The sequence below is a fragment of the Acinonyx jubatus genome, chromosome B3, assembly GCF_027475565.1.
Source record: "Acinonyx jubatus isolate Ajub_Pintada_27869175 chromosome B3, VMU_Ajub_asm_v1.0, whole genome shotgun sequence".
Classification (NCBI taxonomy): Eukaryota; Metazoa; Chordata; class Mammalia; order Carnivora; family Felidae; genus Acinonyx; species Acinonyx jubatus.
In genome coordinates this window covers 85,898,942-85,918,411 of record NC_069386.1, presented here as the reverse complement: position 1 = coordinate 85,918,411, position 19,470 = coordinate 85,898,942, and the positions used below count along the sequence as shown (strand labels likewise).

The window sequence follows — 19,470 nt, the reverse complement described above, 5'->3', positions numbered from 1 at the left end:
TCTTAACAAAAACACTTTTACAAAAGCTTAGCAAATGGAGGTGTACATTAAGACATTTATTTTTAAAGTGCAGCACTTTGGATCTCTTTTATTTCTTAGTGTGAAAGCTACATCTATAATATTATATCTATAAATTTAATATCTACATTATTAATTTACCTTATGTTTTAAACTTAGCATTATAAAAATATAGTTATTATTTTTGGTGACAGTTTCTAAGCTCAAAATTTTGAAACGTCTTGAATCTGTGTTCGAATATATCATTTTGATACTAAAAATAAAATTCTGACGATAAAATGTCAAGTTCTATGAAAGCAGGAAATAAGGCAAATGTATTTTTATTGAAGAGACTGTGGAAACCAAGTCACTTCAAAAGAGATCAATATTAGAGAATACTCTGTCCTAAATATCTAAATATCCCAGCTGAGGTAATAAGTACTACAGTTAGGTCTTAAAATTGCCTAAAACATTATGAGGTGATGGGCCCTGAATTTTTATGAGATTTATCTCCAAATCTCTGATTCACATGTGTTTTATAAAGGTAAAGAACTTGCTATTTTTTGCTCATCAGATCCAATCAGCATAATGTCAACAATGTAAGGACCAGTGTATTCCTTTCTTATTGCTTCTATAACAAATTACCACAAAGTTGGTGTCTTACAACAATACAAATCTATTATTTTATAGTCATAGTGGTCAGAAGTCCTAAAATTAGGTGTTGGCATGGCTACATTCCTTCTGGGGACTTTAGGGGGAAATCCATTTCCTTGGGTTTTTTTTCAGCTTTTTTAGGACACCTGCATTTCTTAGTTTGAAAGCCCCTTCCTCTATCTTCAAAACCAACAGATAGCATCTTCAAATCTTTCTCTCTTTGTCTCTCTTACTTTCTTTTCTTCTCTCTCAATCTCTCTCTTTCTGATTTCTGATGTCGTCATTCATTGTATTTTCTTCTTTCTCTCTCTGACTCTGACCGTCCTGCCTTCCTCTTATACTGACCTTGTGATTACCAAATAGACTAAATTAAATAAGGATGTCCCCCTTCTCCATGCAGAGATCTGACTCTAGTTATGAGTCTAATGACAATAAGTTGTTGGGATAATGGATTTCCCCCTTGAGGGGATAAGCCCTAGAAACATGGGCATCCTGCCTGGACAGCTGTTCTGGTGAGGTTAATATAATGTTTTTAAGCAAGGGAAGGCTTCCCAGATCATAGCAGAGCAAGCTTCTTACACTGGCAAAAGAGGTTCAGAATTACTTGAGTTTTCAAAATTCTAAGTTTCATCTAAGTGAAAATAGATGCTCCTATTTGTCCACTGACCTCCAGCATCATAACTTTCAAGGGAGACATTAACTGGTTGTGAATCCTGTAAATCAAAAAATTAAATTTTGTATTTGTTTTTCAGCAATATTGGTCTTATGGATAAAAGACATAAGAGATTCTTTTAGGGCTGCCATAGAAACTTTTTACTTCTATGACAGACTTGAAATGAGAGTTTAAAGACCTAAGGGTCTTTTTTCTCTTTTTTTAAAAGCAAGTCAGTGACCTCAGAAGAATCCAGCTCATACTGCTGTCTTCGTAATTATCTCCATTGACATATTGACCTAATGGTCAAGTGCAACAGCTACTTGAGCCCCCACAGAACTCTATCACACTCATCTAGAGCTGATAATTTGCTTAAGTATTAATGTCACCATGTGTATCTTGGATTTTTCACCTCCCATTTCTCTTTGGCTAGGAATTCAGTAGTACATTGAAGTCGAAAGACATGATCCAAATGGAATTCAACATGGGAACATGTTAGAAAGGCAAATTCTCAGGCCCTGCCCCAGACATACTGAATCAGGATCTCCGGGAGAAGGGCCCAGGGATCTGCGACTTACAAACCCTCCTGGTGATTTTGAGGAATGCTCAAGTTTGAGGAGCAGGAACCATCTCTAGGTTTGCTGAAAGAACAAAAGGAAGAGGTTGTAATTATTACAACTTAGACGCTCAGAGCAGGAGACTTTGCAGAGCTGAAATTCAGACCTCTGAGGAGGAGGTACTGCTTGGTGGTCCTGGAATCTGAGTTCCGTAGAGGTTCTCCATGGGCTTGGGACCCGTACCTCTGAAGATAGGGCATTCTCTGGATAGTGATTTCTCTGGGGGTGCGGGGAGAGAGTGGCGCTAACTCTGCAAGTGTTGGAAGAACTGCAAACTGATTCACTGCCGCTGCAGGAAGGAACCGCCGTTTTCACTGCTGAGGTGAGGAAGCTGGGCTGGGAGGATAGGATGCTTATAGGAACTGCAAGATGAGTCTCTTCCTCCTCCTTGAGACTTGCATTCTCTCTCCAGTGCCCTAGGTGGGAAGGGCCTAATGTGGATCCAATCTGCAATGCAGAAATAGGGTTTGCAGAGTCCTGGCCTGGCATCAGAAAATAAGAGTATAGAAGGGAGGGTTTGAAACAGAGAGACAATAACTTAGTGAGTAATATAATTAATTATTGGAGCTTCCTGACCAATTTAAGAAAAAGTATAAGAAGTGTTTAGCCATTAATAAAAAATTAATTCTGAAAATACAAGTTCCCAATAATTTCTTTAGGCCAGTGGATTCATTTAATAAATAAATAATTGCTCTTTTTTTTAAGTAATTTTTTTTCATGTTTATTTTATTCTTGAGATAGAGACAGAGCATGAGCAGGGGAGGGGCAGAGAGAGAGGGAGACAGAATCGGAAGCAGGCTCCAGGCTCTGAGCTGTAAGCACAGAGCTCAATACGGGGCTCAAACTTGTGAACCATGAGATCATGACCTGAGCCAAAGTTGGGCAATTAACTGTCTGAGCCATCCAGGTGCCCCAATAATTGTTCTTTTAAGGGCTTATGTGTTAGCCCCTATGCTGTGGCTTTGGCACCCTATAAGACAGAAAGGGCCCCTGCCCTCCGGAGAATAAATTTTACTGGGGAGGCATTTTAACTAATGTGTATCATGATATTGCAACTCATACTCTTATCACGTATACTACTCATACCTGTGAATTGTGATTTAAAAAATATGAAGTTAAATGCAAAATAACTTGGAAGCAGAAGCTGATAAAATTCTCTTAACTGCTGTTTTGATTTCAACTGTGGATTATCAGGAAGATTTTATTGTTCTTATTGATTTTAATATGTGGCATACATTTATACATATGTATAACTTAATAGTGAAATATTAAAAATACAGCAGATGGATGCTCTGTAGGGCACATCTCACTATATGACTTCTCTGGAAAATGCCTGGTCCACATACCACTTAAGTTCTTGTACAAATTCTTTAGTGAAGAACCAAAAATGGACTTGGAAATAAAGAGCTCAGTTCTCAGACTGTTCATAAGGAAGCTGGGGAACTAATAAAATAGTGTTGTTCGTGTGGCCAGTTTCCCATGGAGGAAGGCCAGGTTGGCTGAGTGGTTTCTGAGTGTAGGATTTTGGGGTTTCTGAGTTTTTAGACTTTGTTTATAAATAGCTTGCAAGCATTTGGCTTGGATTTACAGTACATGTTTATCTGAAGCCCCCAAAGACAGCTGTATATGAACACTTATCTATCATCTTGTAATCAAGGGGGAAATGAGCTACAGATTTCCTGATTTCTTTGCCAGAGGCAATGACTTTCTTCCAGCAGCATAAACGCAGATGCAGGGGACCATTCCATTGAAACCTCTTGTAGAGTTCGTGGATATTTGCCCTTGAGATGACTAGTTCTGGTGCTCAGTTTGGGTTTAAAATAAGTTATTTTTAAAATATCTATTTTGATACCATGGACTTTTTAAAGAGTAAAGCCATCATGAGTACTAAAAAATGGACTTTAACCTTCAGCTATAATAAGCTATAATATTATTATACCTTAAAATGATAAAGCACTGTGATATTCAAAGCATATTTTCATGCATTATGTTTTTGTTTGTAATTAAGAAGTCCTGTAACATAGAAAGGGCAGCCATTATCATCATCATTTACAGATAAAAAAAACCCGAGTCCTCAACAGGTTAAATGATTGCCTAAGGATGTAAACTGATAAATGGTGGATTTAAAACTGAGACACTGAGCTAACTTTTTAAATGTTTACTTATTTTTGACAGAGAGAGAGACAGAGCATGAGCAGGGGAGGGGCAGAGAGAGAAGGAGATACAGAATCCAAAGCAGACTCCAGGCTCTGAGCTCTCAGCGCAGAGCCCGACGTGGGGCTCAAACTCATAGACCGCGAGATCATGACCTGAGCTGAAGTCGGACGCTCAACCGACTGAGCCACCCAGGTGCGCTGTAACTTTTTAAATACAAGTTCTGATTTATAAGCATTTTGCAATTTAATTCTAGTAAAAAAAAAATAAGAAAATAACAAGTATGTTCTTGTCTTGAAATGGGAAGGAATCAAAGAAAGAGCCATGAACCAGAGACCTGGGCCCCATCCTAGTTTTGCCAACCCCTGAGTGATTTTGGGCAAACTGCTATTCTTTCCGGGCCTAGTTTTGTCACCTATACAAAGAAAGTGTTGAACTAAATTATCTGTAGTGTCTCTTTCAGACATACCATTGTATGAAATAATTCGTGTTCAACTGTCTAAGTTCTAGATTTTTCTAGGCGATTCATTTCTCTTTACCATCCCCTCTCTATGCATTCCTCCTACCCCCATACACATCTGACTAACTGAAGATCTAATTTCATACATGTGAACTTTGCAGACCTCTAAAATTCCAATGATGAAACATATGTCCTCCGTGAGATTGCCACCATGTTCGTGCCTTATCTAACATTGCCTGAAATTCCCAAAATAGAACCTCTTTTTAGATCGTGAGAAAGTTGGCAGATACTGTATATTAATTTGCTAGGGATGCTCTAACAAAATACCACAGACTAGGTGGCTTAACTAACAGAAATTTACTTTTTCACAGTTTTGGAGGCCAGGAGCCAAGTAGAAGATGTCAGCAGGTTTAGTTTATTTTGATGCCTCTCTCCTTGATTCGCAAATGGCTGCCTTCTTACTGTGTCCTCATATGTTACCTTCTGGGTCTGTATGTTATCTGGTTTTTTTTGTTTGTTTTTTGTTTTTTCTTTTTTGTTTTTTTTTAAATTTTTTTTCAACATTTATTTATTTTTGGGACAGAGAGAGACAGAGCATGAACAGGGGAGGGGCAGAGAGAGAGGGAGACACAGTATCAGAAACAGGCTCCAGGCTCCGAGTCATCAGCCCAGAGCCTGATGCGGGGCTCGAACTCCTGGACCGCGAGATCGTGACCTGGCTGAAGTCGGACGCTTAACCGACTGCGCCACCCAGGAGCCCCTCTTTTTTGTTTTTTACATTTCTTTTTCTAATGGCATTAATCATATTGGGTTATGTCTCCCCCTCATTGCCTCACTTAAACTTAAGTACCTCTTTAAACACACTATATCTAAATGCAGTCACATTCTGAGTTATCAGGGGTAAGTTCTTTAACATGTGAATTTGGGAAGAGACATAATTCAGCCCATAATGTACTGACTCTAGAAAGATTCACTTACAGCATTCTGTAGGAATAAGGGACTAAAGACCACCAAAGTGGAGATGGATACAGCTGGAGGAACAGGTATGAAGTCTGGGAGGGAGAGTTGCCAATGAAGTGGATTAGGGCATCCAGAAGACACTCTTTGCTGAGCTTAGGCTGTGCTCACTGCTGTCCTTATAGAGGTAATGACTTGGATGAAAAGAAATGAACTTAACTTATGATGTCTCTTAATATTATTACTCCTTTGTTTCAGTGCTTTAGAGGGCTTGTCAGAAAAATGAAACAGCATTCTGTGTTTTCAGGCTCAGAATTTGCTGTTTTCCCTCATCCAGAAGACATATACCTTAACTGTGTTTTAGTTAGACTACAAGCAACTTTTTAGCTAAAGAATTTCTCTCTGGCAATAGAGACAGTCTGCTAAACACTACAATATAATACTTGGCTACTTTTTACAATTATTGGGTTATAGCTGTATATTTGTATTTATGTGTGTGTATATATATATATTTTTTTCTTTTTTTTGAGAGAGAGGGAGAGAGAGAACAAGTTGGGGAGAGGCAGAGAGCGAGAGTGAGAATCCCAAGCAGGTTCTGTTCTGTCAGTGTGGAGCCCTATGTGGGGCTCAAAGTCACAACTGTAAGATCATGTTCTGAACTGAAATCAAGAGTTGGATGCTTAACTGACTGAACTATCCAAGCACCCCACTGTATATTTTTCCATGTTCAGGCTGAATAACAGATAATTCAGTTGCCTCAGGTAGGTTTGTGCAAGTTTTCGGTTTTTCATCCCAAACACCAACGTGACATACATGTCATGACTCATAATGCCTAGATTGCACCATCCAGTGTTAGCCAGTAGCTATTTAAACTTGAAGTTGAATTAATTAAAATTAAATAAAATATAAATTTAGTTCCTCAATTGCACCAGCCATATTTCAGGTGCTCAGCAATCATGTGTGGCTACCATATTTGACAACGCAGATGTAGAACATTTCCCTTATCACAGAAAGCCTATTGGATAACACTGATCTAGATTATTTTTCATATAGATACCAATCGATAAAATACATTCTCACTTAATGGAATCAAACTTGCACTGTAAAAGATTTTATTTCTGTATCACTTAGCAATGTATTCGGCTGTAAATAAAAAAAAAACCTCAACCACAGTGGCTTAAACAAAGGAGGGTTTATTATTCCTATTGTAGATTCAGCTCTTCAATAGTGTCAGGGCTCATATCTCCTTGATTTTCTTAGTCTTTCCTTCATGGTTGAAAGGTGGCTACTTTGGCTCCAATCATTATATCCATATTTAAGAAAAGAATAAGGTGAGAGGAAATGTGTGGCATCTGTATTAGGAAGGAAAAGCTTTCCCAGAAATCCCTTAGCCAACTCTGGCATGTATCTAAGCCACAAGGATTTTCTACGCCCACTTACTTGATTATGATTAGGAATAATGGATTGGAAACAATGGTTAGGACAGCCAAGCAACAAGCATTGTCTTCCACAGCTTTCTAATAGGGTTTGTGAAAAATAGTTCCCTATATCACAGGGATATTAGCAAGAAGCAAGAGATTATATCCTATCATTCCCCTAAAGAGGACAAGTGTTGAAGGTCTGGATTTTCTGCCTATTCAACCAGCCATATTCCTAACATTTACAGAATAGGAAGGTGTTCTATGTATGCTGAGTTACATATGCTGGCTGTGATGATGGTGAGCACATAGAACAATTGAGAAAGTATGTCTATTATTGAAAGCAGTGTGATGAAGTGGAAAGTGGATAGATTTTCTTTCACCTGTCAATGTAATTAGTAAATTGAGAAGGTCACTTATCCTAAATTTGATAATCTATACGATGTAGATTGTTGTGGAATCAAAAGGGCCAACATGTGTGAAAAGTGTCTGGTGTGGAAGAGCCACTTCACAAACATTACTTCCGTATCCTACTTCTTTTCATACAGTGTGCAGAGTGGTCTCCAACTGAGCTCTCAGAAATTATCACATAATATGTCACAAAATTTCCAAATACGGATTGAAGTATTAACGTGAAGTCCTAGCCCGCTCACATGTACTCAGAAAAACTATCTTAAGTCCTTTGTTTCAATCTGGTGATGCCAGACTTACTACAATGTGTCCTTTTATTTCCCTGAAGTTAAAAATTAGAAGGAAGGATTAAAGGTTTTTTTTCCCCTTAAATTTCTTTTACTTAGTTAACTTGCAGATCTGGACATAATTTACAATAAAGTTGACCTCTGCTTAGTAAGCTTCAGAAAATAAATTGCCTCAGAGAGGAAGCACACATGAAAGAGGAGGTGATCAGAGGAACAAATGTGGGGGACGATGACAGGCAGGTTTTCTGTGTTCTGAGCAACTTTAGGACAGAAGGATGGTTGTCAAAAGAAACCAGTTGGGCCCCCCAAAAAAGCCATTCTGGAGAAAGAGGAAGAGGCTCATGAAGATTTACAGAAGAATAAAGTCTTATCTAATATTAACAGCGAGAGCCTTGAAGCCATACAACCATCCTCAGGGTGAGCAAGGCAGAGAGAAAAGTAGGAGGTTAGAGCAATCATTTTGAATTGCTACTGGTTTTTTTCCTTAGATATAGTGGCCTCCTGGGGCTGCAATCAACTTAATTATACCTACATCAAAAGGAGTAGCACAAAGGGATCAGGTCTATCTGAGGAAAATCTACAGTAATAGTTGCTCTGATGGAGAGGAATCTGAGAATCCTAAATTTCCCCTGAGGAATTAAATGGGTCACAAATTCTACTGGCTTTTGCATGTAGTAGCCAGGATTTTGAAGATGGGAAAAGGAGGTTTCTTCTTTGTTGTTGTTATTCAAGTTGAAGTCTTTCCAAAGCTTGTCTTAGGTACCTTACTTCTGAGGTGAGACCCTTTACCTGGAGCCTTTGGTACATGTAAACAGCAAGAAGGAATTCACAGAAGGGGAGTTAGAATGACTGCACAAAATGAGGTTAACAGGGGCGATCAGTAAGTTTGGCTAGACAATGAGGAAGAGAATGGTAAGCATTTGGTTCTGTACTTGGAAAGCAGTAAATAGCAAGGGCCAAAAGGAATTATTTGCTGTGTTACTTGGGGCATAATGAAGCATAACGAGGTAAAATGAAAGAAAGGAGAATTTAGTGAGTATTTGAAATGCCTACTGCCAGGAGCAACTACAGGTTAGCCTTCTTAGAACAGGCCTGATTTAACACAACAGGCTTTCTCTGGGATTGAATGTCGTCCATTTCACTGTAGAATCCTTCCAGAGAGGCACTGTGAACATCTTTAATGACGATTTAAAACTACCTTAGGCTGTCACTAGAAATAATGTTGCAAAAAGCAATTCTCTATTCTATTGTTTTCATTGTCAACCATTTAAAACTGCATGCTTTTTCCCCTTCTTTAACAAACACTCTCATGGTTTGGGTACCCACAAAACTCGAGCTTCAAATAAGGATTTAGTGCACATAATTTATTTGGGAAGTGGTTTCAGGAAGTAGGAGTAAAAGAGGGAGGAGTGAGATGGGAGAAGGAAAAGCCAAAAAAAGGCTGCATTCTAAATTCTCTACTATTTGTAGGCAATGAGGGTTCAACTCAGAATACCATCCAGAATTCTCCCTTAGGCCTGGTGGGAGCGTTTATCTAGTGGCTTCCATTGTCGTTGGTTGAGGGTAACCTTCAGAGATAATAACTTCCCAGCACTTCCAGACCCTGGCTTCCCACAGATTTGGTAAAAGGTCCTAAAGCAGAAAAGGAAAGGTTTCATGAAGTGTGAAGCTGTAAGATATATGGAACAGAGGTGGCCCAAGCAGATGAACTCAAGCCTCAAGCAAGGTCTGCTACAAACCTAATTTACCTCCTGAAGCACCTAACTCATCAGATTCAGACTTGCTTGGATGGAGGACAAAGCACTTTATATGGCAACTTTGACTCTGCAATGTCAGAGATGGTGCCCTTCCTTCAAAGCCTAGCTTTTTCCATACTTGCAGCCTGTGCATCCTCTTTCTTATTGTGCCCTCTCGGGACTTCATTAACTGCCAGACTGTTTTCCCAGTTTTACACAGAAATTATAATTCTCTGTGTTGCCATTAGCTTTTACAAACTTGACTCATTCAATGCATTGCCAAACAAACAGCTACTCCATCATCTTTTGTGCAACTCTGTACCTAGGAAAGTGGTTTGCATTCAGTATATATTCAATAACTGTGGGTTGATTAGTTTGTTTTTCATTTATATCCATTTTCCAAAAATTGGAAGTGCAATGTGTGCACATGATAAAAATTCAAGCAGTGCAAATGTTTATACAGTGAAAAGTCATTCTTCCTTTTACCTTGGGCTTCCAATTCCCCTTCTCTGATATAGTCATTGTTTTTTTATTATTAAAAAAATTTAAATTTATTTTTGAGAGAGAGAGAGTGAGAGAGAGAGAGAGAGACAGGAAGACAGACAGACAGACATAGTGCGAGCAGGGAGGGGCAGAGAGAGAGGAAGACACAGAATCTGAAGCAGGCTTCAAGCTCTGGGCTGTCAGCATAGAGCCAGATGTGGGGCTTGAACTCACAAACCATGAGATCATGACCTGAGCCAAATTTGGACACTTTACTGACTGAGCCACCCAGGTACCCCCCTATAGTCATTGTTAATAATTCTTTATTTATTTTCCAGAAATTGTCTGTGGATGTACAATTATATACCCATTAAAATACAAATGAGATCATGTTGTATACATGATCTGTACCTTAGTTTTCACTGGACAAATATGTCAAAGATTGTTCGATAACAACACATATAGACCTACATCATTCATTTTAATCACTATCTGGTGTTCCATGGTACAGATGTGTTATTCATCAATCTGATTTTTCTGTTTTCCTAAATATTTCCAGTACCATAATAATCATAACATGGTAGTTCTCCCTTTTATCAGCCAGGATAGACTCAGATGTGCTGTGACATGTTAGTTTCTATTGTGGTAACAAATTACCACAAGTTTAGCAGCACAAAACAATACAAATTTATTATCTCTCAGTTCCCGTGGGTCAGAATTCTGGGTATGGGTTTGTTTGGTTCTCTCTTCAGACTCTCACCAACCTGAAAATCAAGATGGCAGCTATAATCTCATCTGAGGCTTGAGGTTCTCTTCCAAGCTCACTGGTTGTTAGAGATCATTTCCTTGTAGCTGCGTGACTACAAGTCATTTTCTTGCTAATCGTCATTTGGGGACTGCTCTCAACTCCTAAATCTGTTCTTGTCCATAGACAATTAATGACATTTCAAGCCAGTTGAAATGTCTGGTTGTACTTTTTATCTCTTTTAAGGGACCTAATCACTTGATTAGGTCAAGCTCACCTAGGATAAGCTCCCTTTTGATTATCTCAAAGTCAGCTGATTAAAGATCATAATCATATCTGCAAACTTTCTTCTGGCCATATCATAGGGGTGATATTTCACCATATTCACAAATCTTGCCCATACTCAAGGGGAGGGGATCAGGGGGCCATTTTAAAAGTTTCTTACCACTTGTAGTAACAAGCACCTCCAAAGTATCAGTAGTTTACAACAATGAAGGCTTATTTTGCACTCAAGCTATATGGCCAGCATGGGATTTCAAAGGGGCTTTGCTCATAGTTTTCATTCAGGGACCTATACAGATGGGACACTTGCCTTTTGAACATTGCTGATGGCCGTGCCAGTCGGAAAAGAGAGATCTGGATGGTCTTGCTTTGACAATGCTTTACTCTCAATTTATTGGCCAGAATTACATGACCCCATTACCATATGAGGACCAGGAAGTACAATACTGCCAAATGCCTAAGAAACTGAAATATCTGGCTAACCACTTTCACCTATTTATATATCTAGGTTGTCACAAGTAGGCTAATGTGGTACTCATTTATCTTCTTCAGGAAGATCCTCTGAAATCCTTTCAAATGTGGATCAAATGTGATCCTCTCAAATTCACATGTGATAGCACTGGAGCTCCATTTTGAGACCTCTTGTGATTATGTAGTAGTAGATTTCAAAGAGTAGTTATAAGGGAGGTAAAATATTTTGATTCTCTATTCAAAGAAGAATCTATTTTTGTGTGTGAAAGTTTCATGTTTGAGAAAGTTGTCAGTTGAAGGCTGTTTGGCAGTTTAGTGTCTTTTAGCTATAGGGTTTACTATGAGAATTTCTATTGTGCAATAATTGGCCTTGACAGCATCCAAACCATCAGGAAGTGCAAGAGGTAATCCAGAGAGCAAAATAAGGTAGCATGTAAGAGACAGGATGAGTGGCAGCAAAAATCTGTCAATAATAAAAGAGGCTGGCTAGGGATTATCTTCTTTGAATTACTTCACACTTCTTTGCTACCTTCCTTTCCAGAATCAGAATCTTAGAAAGACCCCTGAAGTCCAACATTCTGTATACACTGCAATATCCTGTTCAAGTGGACATCCAGACTAATGTGAACATATACAAAAATGGGACCTCACTACCCACTGAGGCAATGCGTTCATTTTGTATAAGTAAAGATTTCAATTATATGCAGTGTAGAAAGAATTGTATGAGTCAGCTCTGAGTATTCAGCAATGATGAACAAACAAAACAAATATTTTTTTGTTCTTATTTCTGCTATCTCCCATCCACATTTTCTTTGCCGTACTATTTTAAAGCAAATCCTATTCATCAACTTATTAAGCTCATATATATTCTAGCAAGTGTGTCCAATACATAAAGACTACTTTTACCCACTACTTGTCAACCATTTAATTTTTAGACAACTCTACTTATGAGAAACTTCTTTCTTGAGTACTATGCTGAAAACTGGCTTTATGTAAATTTGGCTCATTGACCCTAGTTTGTCTTTTTGGAACATTGCAGAATAACTTCTCTTTCATAAGACTATCTTGTAATCAGCAAATATTTAAATTCTTTTCTGTGGATAATGCTATCTATCTTTCTTCCCTGTCCATCTCAAAACTTTGTGTCATCAAACATAATATATTTTATTTAACCATCAGGCTTTTGATAAGATTTCTTACTATCTTAGTTATGCTTCTCTGAACACATCCCAGATGGCCAAGGATCTTTCTTAAATTGAAATATCAGAGTATAACTCGGTCCTCTAGAGATGATCTGACCACTGAAAACTGCAGTGCTATTTCCCTTGGTCTGAAAACACATCAAGCGTAAATTTCTTTATAGGAAAATGGTTGATTTATATTTAGCTTTTAGTCAACTGAGACAACTCAGTATTTTTCTTACATAAATTATTACAAAAGGACTTATTTTTATATGCATGCTATTGATTTTGCTAAATCTAAATGCAGGCTTAACATTTTCATCCTATTTGAATTTTGTCTTATTAGTTTTCACTTGTCTCAATTCTGTCATTCAAAAAATTAGCCAGTTCGCTTGGTCTTATGCTATGTGCAGATTTAACAAGACTGACTTCTGGATCTATGCATAATTGGTTAGAGAGGCAGGGAAGCTGAGTGGAAATAAGCCTGGGCTCTGGAGTCAGGCAGTCTGGGAAAAATCCTGGCTCTACACACTAGCTGTGTATCTTGAAAGGGTGCCCTTACCTTTCTCACCCTTAATTCCTCATCTTTACAATGGAGGATGTAATAGTACCTACCTCATAGGGTTTGTGTAAGGAGTAAATCAGTTAATATGCAAAATGCCTGAAGTCCCTAGCCCTAGCCCAGAGTAAGGGTTCAATATATGTTACATATTATTATTAATTAAACATGTTAGTAGAGTTGGGTCAGTGGCAGAACTTAGAGGTCATGGATCAACACCATTTGGGAAGAGTCATTCAACCATGCAAGAATCTACCTAGATGCTTTATTATCCAAATGTTTCTATCTTCTTTTTTAAAGTTACTATATAAGACTTTTAAAAAATACTTTGTTGGGGTGCCTGGGTGGCTCAGTTGATTAAGCTTCTGACTCTTGATGTTAGCTCAGGTCATGATCTCATGGTTCGTGAGATTGAGCCCTGCATCAGGCTGTGCTGTTTGGGATTCTCTCTCTGTCTACCCACCTCCCCCCCTCCGCCCCCCCTGCCTTTCTCTGTCTCAAAACAAATAAGTAAAAATTTTTAAAAATGCCTTGTTGATATTAAGATACACTATTTTTATGCCTTTTGATCAATTTTTACATTAGTTGGTTAATTATTGCTTAATCAGTATAATAGCCATAACAAAAAAACTCAAAAGTCAGTTTGTTCCCTTTTTTTTGAAAATCAGATTGTAATCCCAGTATTGGGCCTGAAATAAAAACTACCCTAGGCCTCAGCAGCAGCAGAGTGAGGCGTGTGATTGGGAAGAGGATAGTTGCTTTGGGAGTTTATGTAGCAATATCCTGAAATCAACTGATAGAAATTAATTGGTCAAACATTAGCTTAGATGGGATCATAAGCCAAAATTGGTGAGTTTCCTTAAAAAGCAATGATCATCCAAACTAAGAAATATCCTAAGACAGATAGATGGCTTGAAAAGAGCAGCATAGGACATGAAGAAGAAAAATCTGTAGAACATGTTTAATGAATAGAAGAATCCAAACTAAACCACAAAAGTCAGATTACTAAAGATTATCACTACTTCCTTTTGGAGTGACAGGGCTCAGAGCAAGTCTCCCCAGAACGCGCCACTTTGGCTATGCAGGCTATTTTGAGCTGAAGACAATGAAAGCCCACAAGACTCAGAAAGGGTTTTTACCTTCCTCTTAACTGTCTAAAGGAATTTGGGTAGATGCCCTGGTTCAGGAAGAGAGCTCTCACCAAAGATAACTATAAAGGATATGGGCTAGGACTGATAAACTGGGGGGAATTCAGCAAGGCCTCTTTGTTCAAAGTCCTCTTTGTGTTCTTTTTTTCTTCATGGCACCGCAAACATTTGTTTACCAAACATTTGCTTTTCCCATCTTCCTATAGACTGAAGTCCCCCACTTTGAAGTCCCAGACCTTTATCCTCTCCTTCTTAACTCATAATGGCATATAAGCCTCAATCATCTGACTACCAACAGGCCTTATATTCTTATGGGGCCCTGTACATACATAATTAAATTTATCTTCTCCTGTTAATCTGTCTCACATCAACTTAATTATTAGGCCAGAGAAAACCCAAGAAGGTTAGAGGAAAAATTTTCCTCTCCTCCAGTCGGCCTAGTCAGCAGGATCAACCTTAATGGCTGCTGTAGCTGAGAGATCTGGGGACCTCTAGCAAAAAGCTGGCAGAAGGTAAAAATTCTCGCCATAACAGTCTCCTGGATCTCTGCCTGCAGGGTCCAGTGGAAGCAAGAGTGTCGAGAGTCACTTTTTTTCTTTTCTAAATTTAAATTAGCAGGAAAAATTATTTGTGGAACTGGTTCCTTGGGTGTAGTGACTTCAGTAAAGATTTGTTATGAGTACTCTTGATTTTTATTGATCCTTTTCTCTTCAGGGATGGTCACTGTTTTTCTTTCTCTTTATTTGTTGCGTTGTTTGTCATAGGGAGGGAAATCATATGCAAAACTCAGGCATACGTCCTACAAGCTTGCTATTTGAGCTGGCCTCACATAAGTTCATGGTTCTCATCAGACCAGTATCTGTTTAAACAAACTTTGCTGTGGGTTAATGTGCCCATGAGGTAAAGGCTATTGCTAAGGGACATCTTGAAGCCAAAGTGGCAAAATTGATGAGCACACAGGTTAAGCACTTAAGTGCTTGTTTCCTAACCGAAAGACTCCTGTATTAGGGTAAGTTGGTCAGAGATTGGGTTAGACTGACACTAGGTCATCTGCCAACCTTAAGAAAATTTTTGTGCAGTGAGGTATATTATAAATATAGCACACAATTCCCAACCCCGAAGCACATTCTTCTTGAGTATTAGTTTGGCTCTGAGAGACCCAAGGCTTAGATAAAGCTGTTAAGGTGCATATAAGAAAAACTACATGAGGTTTTCCTGTTTCTTGTTATATGTCCTGAGAGCTTGGCTTTGTGACCAGGGAGAACATTCTTTTTGGTCTCCACTGTTATGCCCAGAATTCATGATCCCCAAAGACCACTAGGGAGCTGAGGCCGATGCAAAAGCAAAGAGCCTTTATTCGAGCTAGCTCGAGCTCAATCCCCTACCTGCACCGACGCAGCGGTGAGATACCAGGGAAAGAGAGCGAGTTTCAAAAGGACAAAGGTTTTATTGGGGCCTGGGGGCAGTTGGTGAGGTAATGGCTATGGCCTCAGCCGATTGGCTGGGGAAGGGTCCGAGTCCTGTTAGGCAGGTGAGGGGGGGGTTACTCAAGGGGAGGAGGTGTGGTCAAGGTGAAGGACATGGAACAGGATGGAGTCGGCCGGCGTAGGCCCGCCCTTTCATCCACCAGCTGGAAGGTGCATGTACCAGCATGTGTCCTGATGGCCAGTTGAAGAGACTGGGGTTCTGAAATGTGAAGTCACAAGCTGCAATCTCTTTGTCCAACTGTGCCAGCTCTCAGGGGAGTTTGTCATAAGGGATCCCAGTCCACGAGGGGCTTTGTTGTCTTAACCTTCATTGCTTTATTAGTACTGGAAGAAATCCCATTCCAACAGAACTTGCCTGCTGGTACAGAATAGCAAGTTTGAAACTGGAGGTGTCTCGTGTTCTCATGACAAAACAGAGGTATTGTTTTTACTACCCCATTCTTACCACCTGTAGCAATGGAGGACTTTTACTCTCTTGGACTATCTTTGGGAGTGAACTTTTTGGATCATGGGAGCAGCATCCTCTGCACCCATTCCAGGGATGCCTCTTGCATCCTTAGTAAAGATTTATTATAAGCCTGGAAAGTTACCTCTGGGTCTTTCAATGAAAAGGCTTATTAAATGGAGTTGCTATTGGAATAAATATACCATTGAAGATCTTACTTGTCAATAGCCAAATGATTGAGCTTTTGAATTGGAAAAACTTCCATATTTGAAAAAATGTTTAAAGAGCTCTCATCCTAAATACCTATCCTATTGATACCTATGGGAAGATCGAATTGAAGAAAAGATACTAGAAACATAATGGCTAACCTTAGGGATGCTCTCAGTAAGATGAAAGAACAGAAGAAATTAGACTCAGAACAAAAAACTAAAGCCACATCTAACATAAATTCCTTTCTCCTACCTGTTATATGCCCATTATTCCCAGCTGTCTGTTCTTGACCTTGCAGAAGATCTTTTGGATCTCTGGGCCCCTGGACTAAAACCCCCTCTCAAAACCCAGCTCCATCTTCTCAGCCAATTTCCTTAGATTCTAGAACTCTTCCAATTTCCCCAGAAAATCCCTTAAACACCCAGCTGCCTGTTTTGACTTCCCTTTTTGTAAACAAGATTCACTGACAGTGCTCAGACATGATCTCCAGGCTTGAGGTATACAGGTTACTCATGTACCTACTACAAGCCAGGAAGTGAATTCAGCAAAAGTACCCAAGGCAGGCAGTAGGGCTTGCATTGCTGTCTCTTACAATTCCTTTTACTTTCCAGGGCTCCGCAATCAGCCTTTACCAGCTTCAGGCATTCCTATGAAATGTCCTTTGTGGGTGTATCCTGGACCTCCACCACAAAGAATTCACGTCCCCTGGACAGCAGCAGATCTTTTAAATTATAAAGCCCTTTACCTACTTTCAGAAGATTCTACCAAATTTAGAGAAGGGTTAGAAAGATTAGTGGCCATTCACAACTGCCATTCATAGGGATCTAGACTGGCTGCTACAAGGTATTCTTCCTGTCTGTGATTATACTGTGGTTATCAGACAAGTCAGATGGCCCCCTGGGGAAAAAACGCCTTCACAGAGAAAACAGATGGCTGGAATTTCTCCCAGGTCCTCCAACAAATGACCAGGAAATAGCTCAGTTGCAGGCGGGTATTCAGGGTTTGATAGGAGCAATAGTAGAGGCTTTCCTCCCGAAAGTAAATTGGTCTAAGGTTGAATTTTGCACTTAGAAAGAAAGATAACATCTGAAGGTCTTTGTTGAGCACTTTATACAGACTTTTTAAAGGTATACTGCATTGAGCCTGGAAGCTCCAGAACATAGAAACCTTTTAATTTCTGCTCTTGTGGGAAACTTTCTCCCTGATGTATACAAATTCAAAATACCATGTTTGGGTGGTCCAGCCCTAACCACCAGGTTAGGTGGTCCAGCCCTCTCAGTGCCCTAATAGAGGCAGAGACTCAATTGTTGAAAATTACAGGAATGCAGGAATAAAAAGTTAAAAGCAAGACTTCTTGCTTTGCAGCTTGATTCTTTAGAAAGGCAAAAGCATGACTCTGAGAGCAACTTAAGGCCCACTCAGATCCCTCCCTCTATGCAGACAATTGCAGATATTGTAAAAAATCAGTACATTGGACGAAAGATTGTCCTGCACTTAAGAGAAAGGCAAGTTTAAGGAAAAATCCCCCTAAACCCCATCACCCCCAGCAGGTTTCTTGTTCTCCTGTGGGACAGTTCCCCCACAAATGACATGGTTAACTGACCCTCAGTAGCACCCTGGAGCTCACCATTAAACTTAACATAGAGCATTGGGAACTGGATTTCTTAATTGACACTGGTGTGACTTTCTCTACCATCTGTTCAGGATTTATGTTTACTTGTCACCTCTGATTCTATTCAAGTTATTGGAATGTCTGAGCAACCCATTTCACCGACCATATCTCAGCCAACCCCGATATCCTTAGGCCCTCTTAACACCCATCATGGCTTTCTACTGTCCAACTCCTGGCCAGCAACTTTTTTGGTAGAGATGTTTTAATGTAAATTTAATGCCACTATAACCTCCAATGAATAAGGTATTTTTATTTTGCTGCCCTGAGACCAAACTTTAAATTTCTACTTTCCTTATTGGAAACTCATCTTGATTTAAATTCCTCTGAAGAGGCTGACTCTTTAAAAGATGTCCCAATTAGTCTCTGGGCTACACATGCAAATAATGTTGGATTGTTACTGAGCGCAGAGTCTGTGTGCCTTGCTTGGAAAAAGAATAAACTATTACCATCAGTGGTCCCATACCCTCTCTCCAGAGATGTGGAATGAAGAGTTGAACTTCTTTTTTTTTTTTCAATATATGAAGTTTATTGTCAAATTGGTTTCCATACAACACCCAGTGCTCATCCCAAAAGGTGCCCTCCTCAATACCCATCACCCACCCTCCCCTCCCTTCCCCCCCCCTCCATCAATCCTCAGTTTGTTCTCAGTTTTTAAGAGTCTCTTATGCTTTGGCTCTTGAAGAGTTGAACTTCTAATAGACTCTTTTGCAGTAGGGTGTACTTTTCTTTTCTTCCTCACCCTCTAACTTTTCCAATATTGCCAATAAAGAAAGAAGATAAATTTGATTCAGATGGGAATGAAATCTCTTGATCTGTGTAAGACCTAAGGGCCATAAACTCTTCCGATTCCTTGCCCCCCCTAGTCCCTAATTCAGCTACTAGTCTTACCTCAAGTTCCTGCTGAAGAAGCCGGGTTTACAGTAATTGACCTCTGCTCAGCTTTCTTTTTCATCCCATTGCATCCTGATTCTCACTTTCTTTTTGCATTTATATTTAGAAGAAGACAGTTAATGCAGACTCACATACTTCACGGATATTGTGAGTCTTCTTCAATCTTTTTCCAAGTCTTTCAAGCTGATTTGGATTCTGTAGCCTTTACCTAGGCTCCACTTTTGTTCAATATATTAATGAATTTTTGCTCTGTAATCAAATTAAACAGGGAGCTCTTACAGACCCCCTCATTCTCATAAAGGCACTAAACAAGGCACTAAAGCCTCCTAATCTAAATTTCACTAGATGCAATGCCCTGGTACATACTTAGGACATGAGGTATCTTAGGGCACTCAAAAGCTCACCTCAAAATGTCTTGAGTCAACTCTGTCAGTCCCTCTTCCCCAAATGAAAAAACATTTATATAAATTTCTAGGGACCTTGCTAAACCTCTGCATTCTCTCCTCCTAGGTAATATCCCAGGGCCCATTATCTGGGCTTTAGAGGCATCAAC

The 19,470-nt window shown here is 39.4% G+C and overlaps 1 pseudogene; it reads right to left on the bottom strand.

The window, feature by feature from the left end:
* Positions 1 to 2,409, bottom strand: part of LOC113601506 (uncharacterized) — an 85,790-nt pseudogene extending 83,381 nt beyond the window's left edge.
* Positions 2,410 to 19,470: the final 17,061 nt, after the last annotated feature.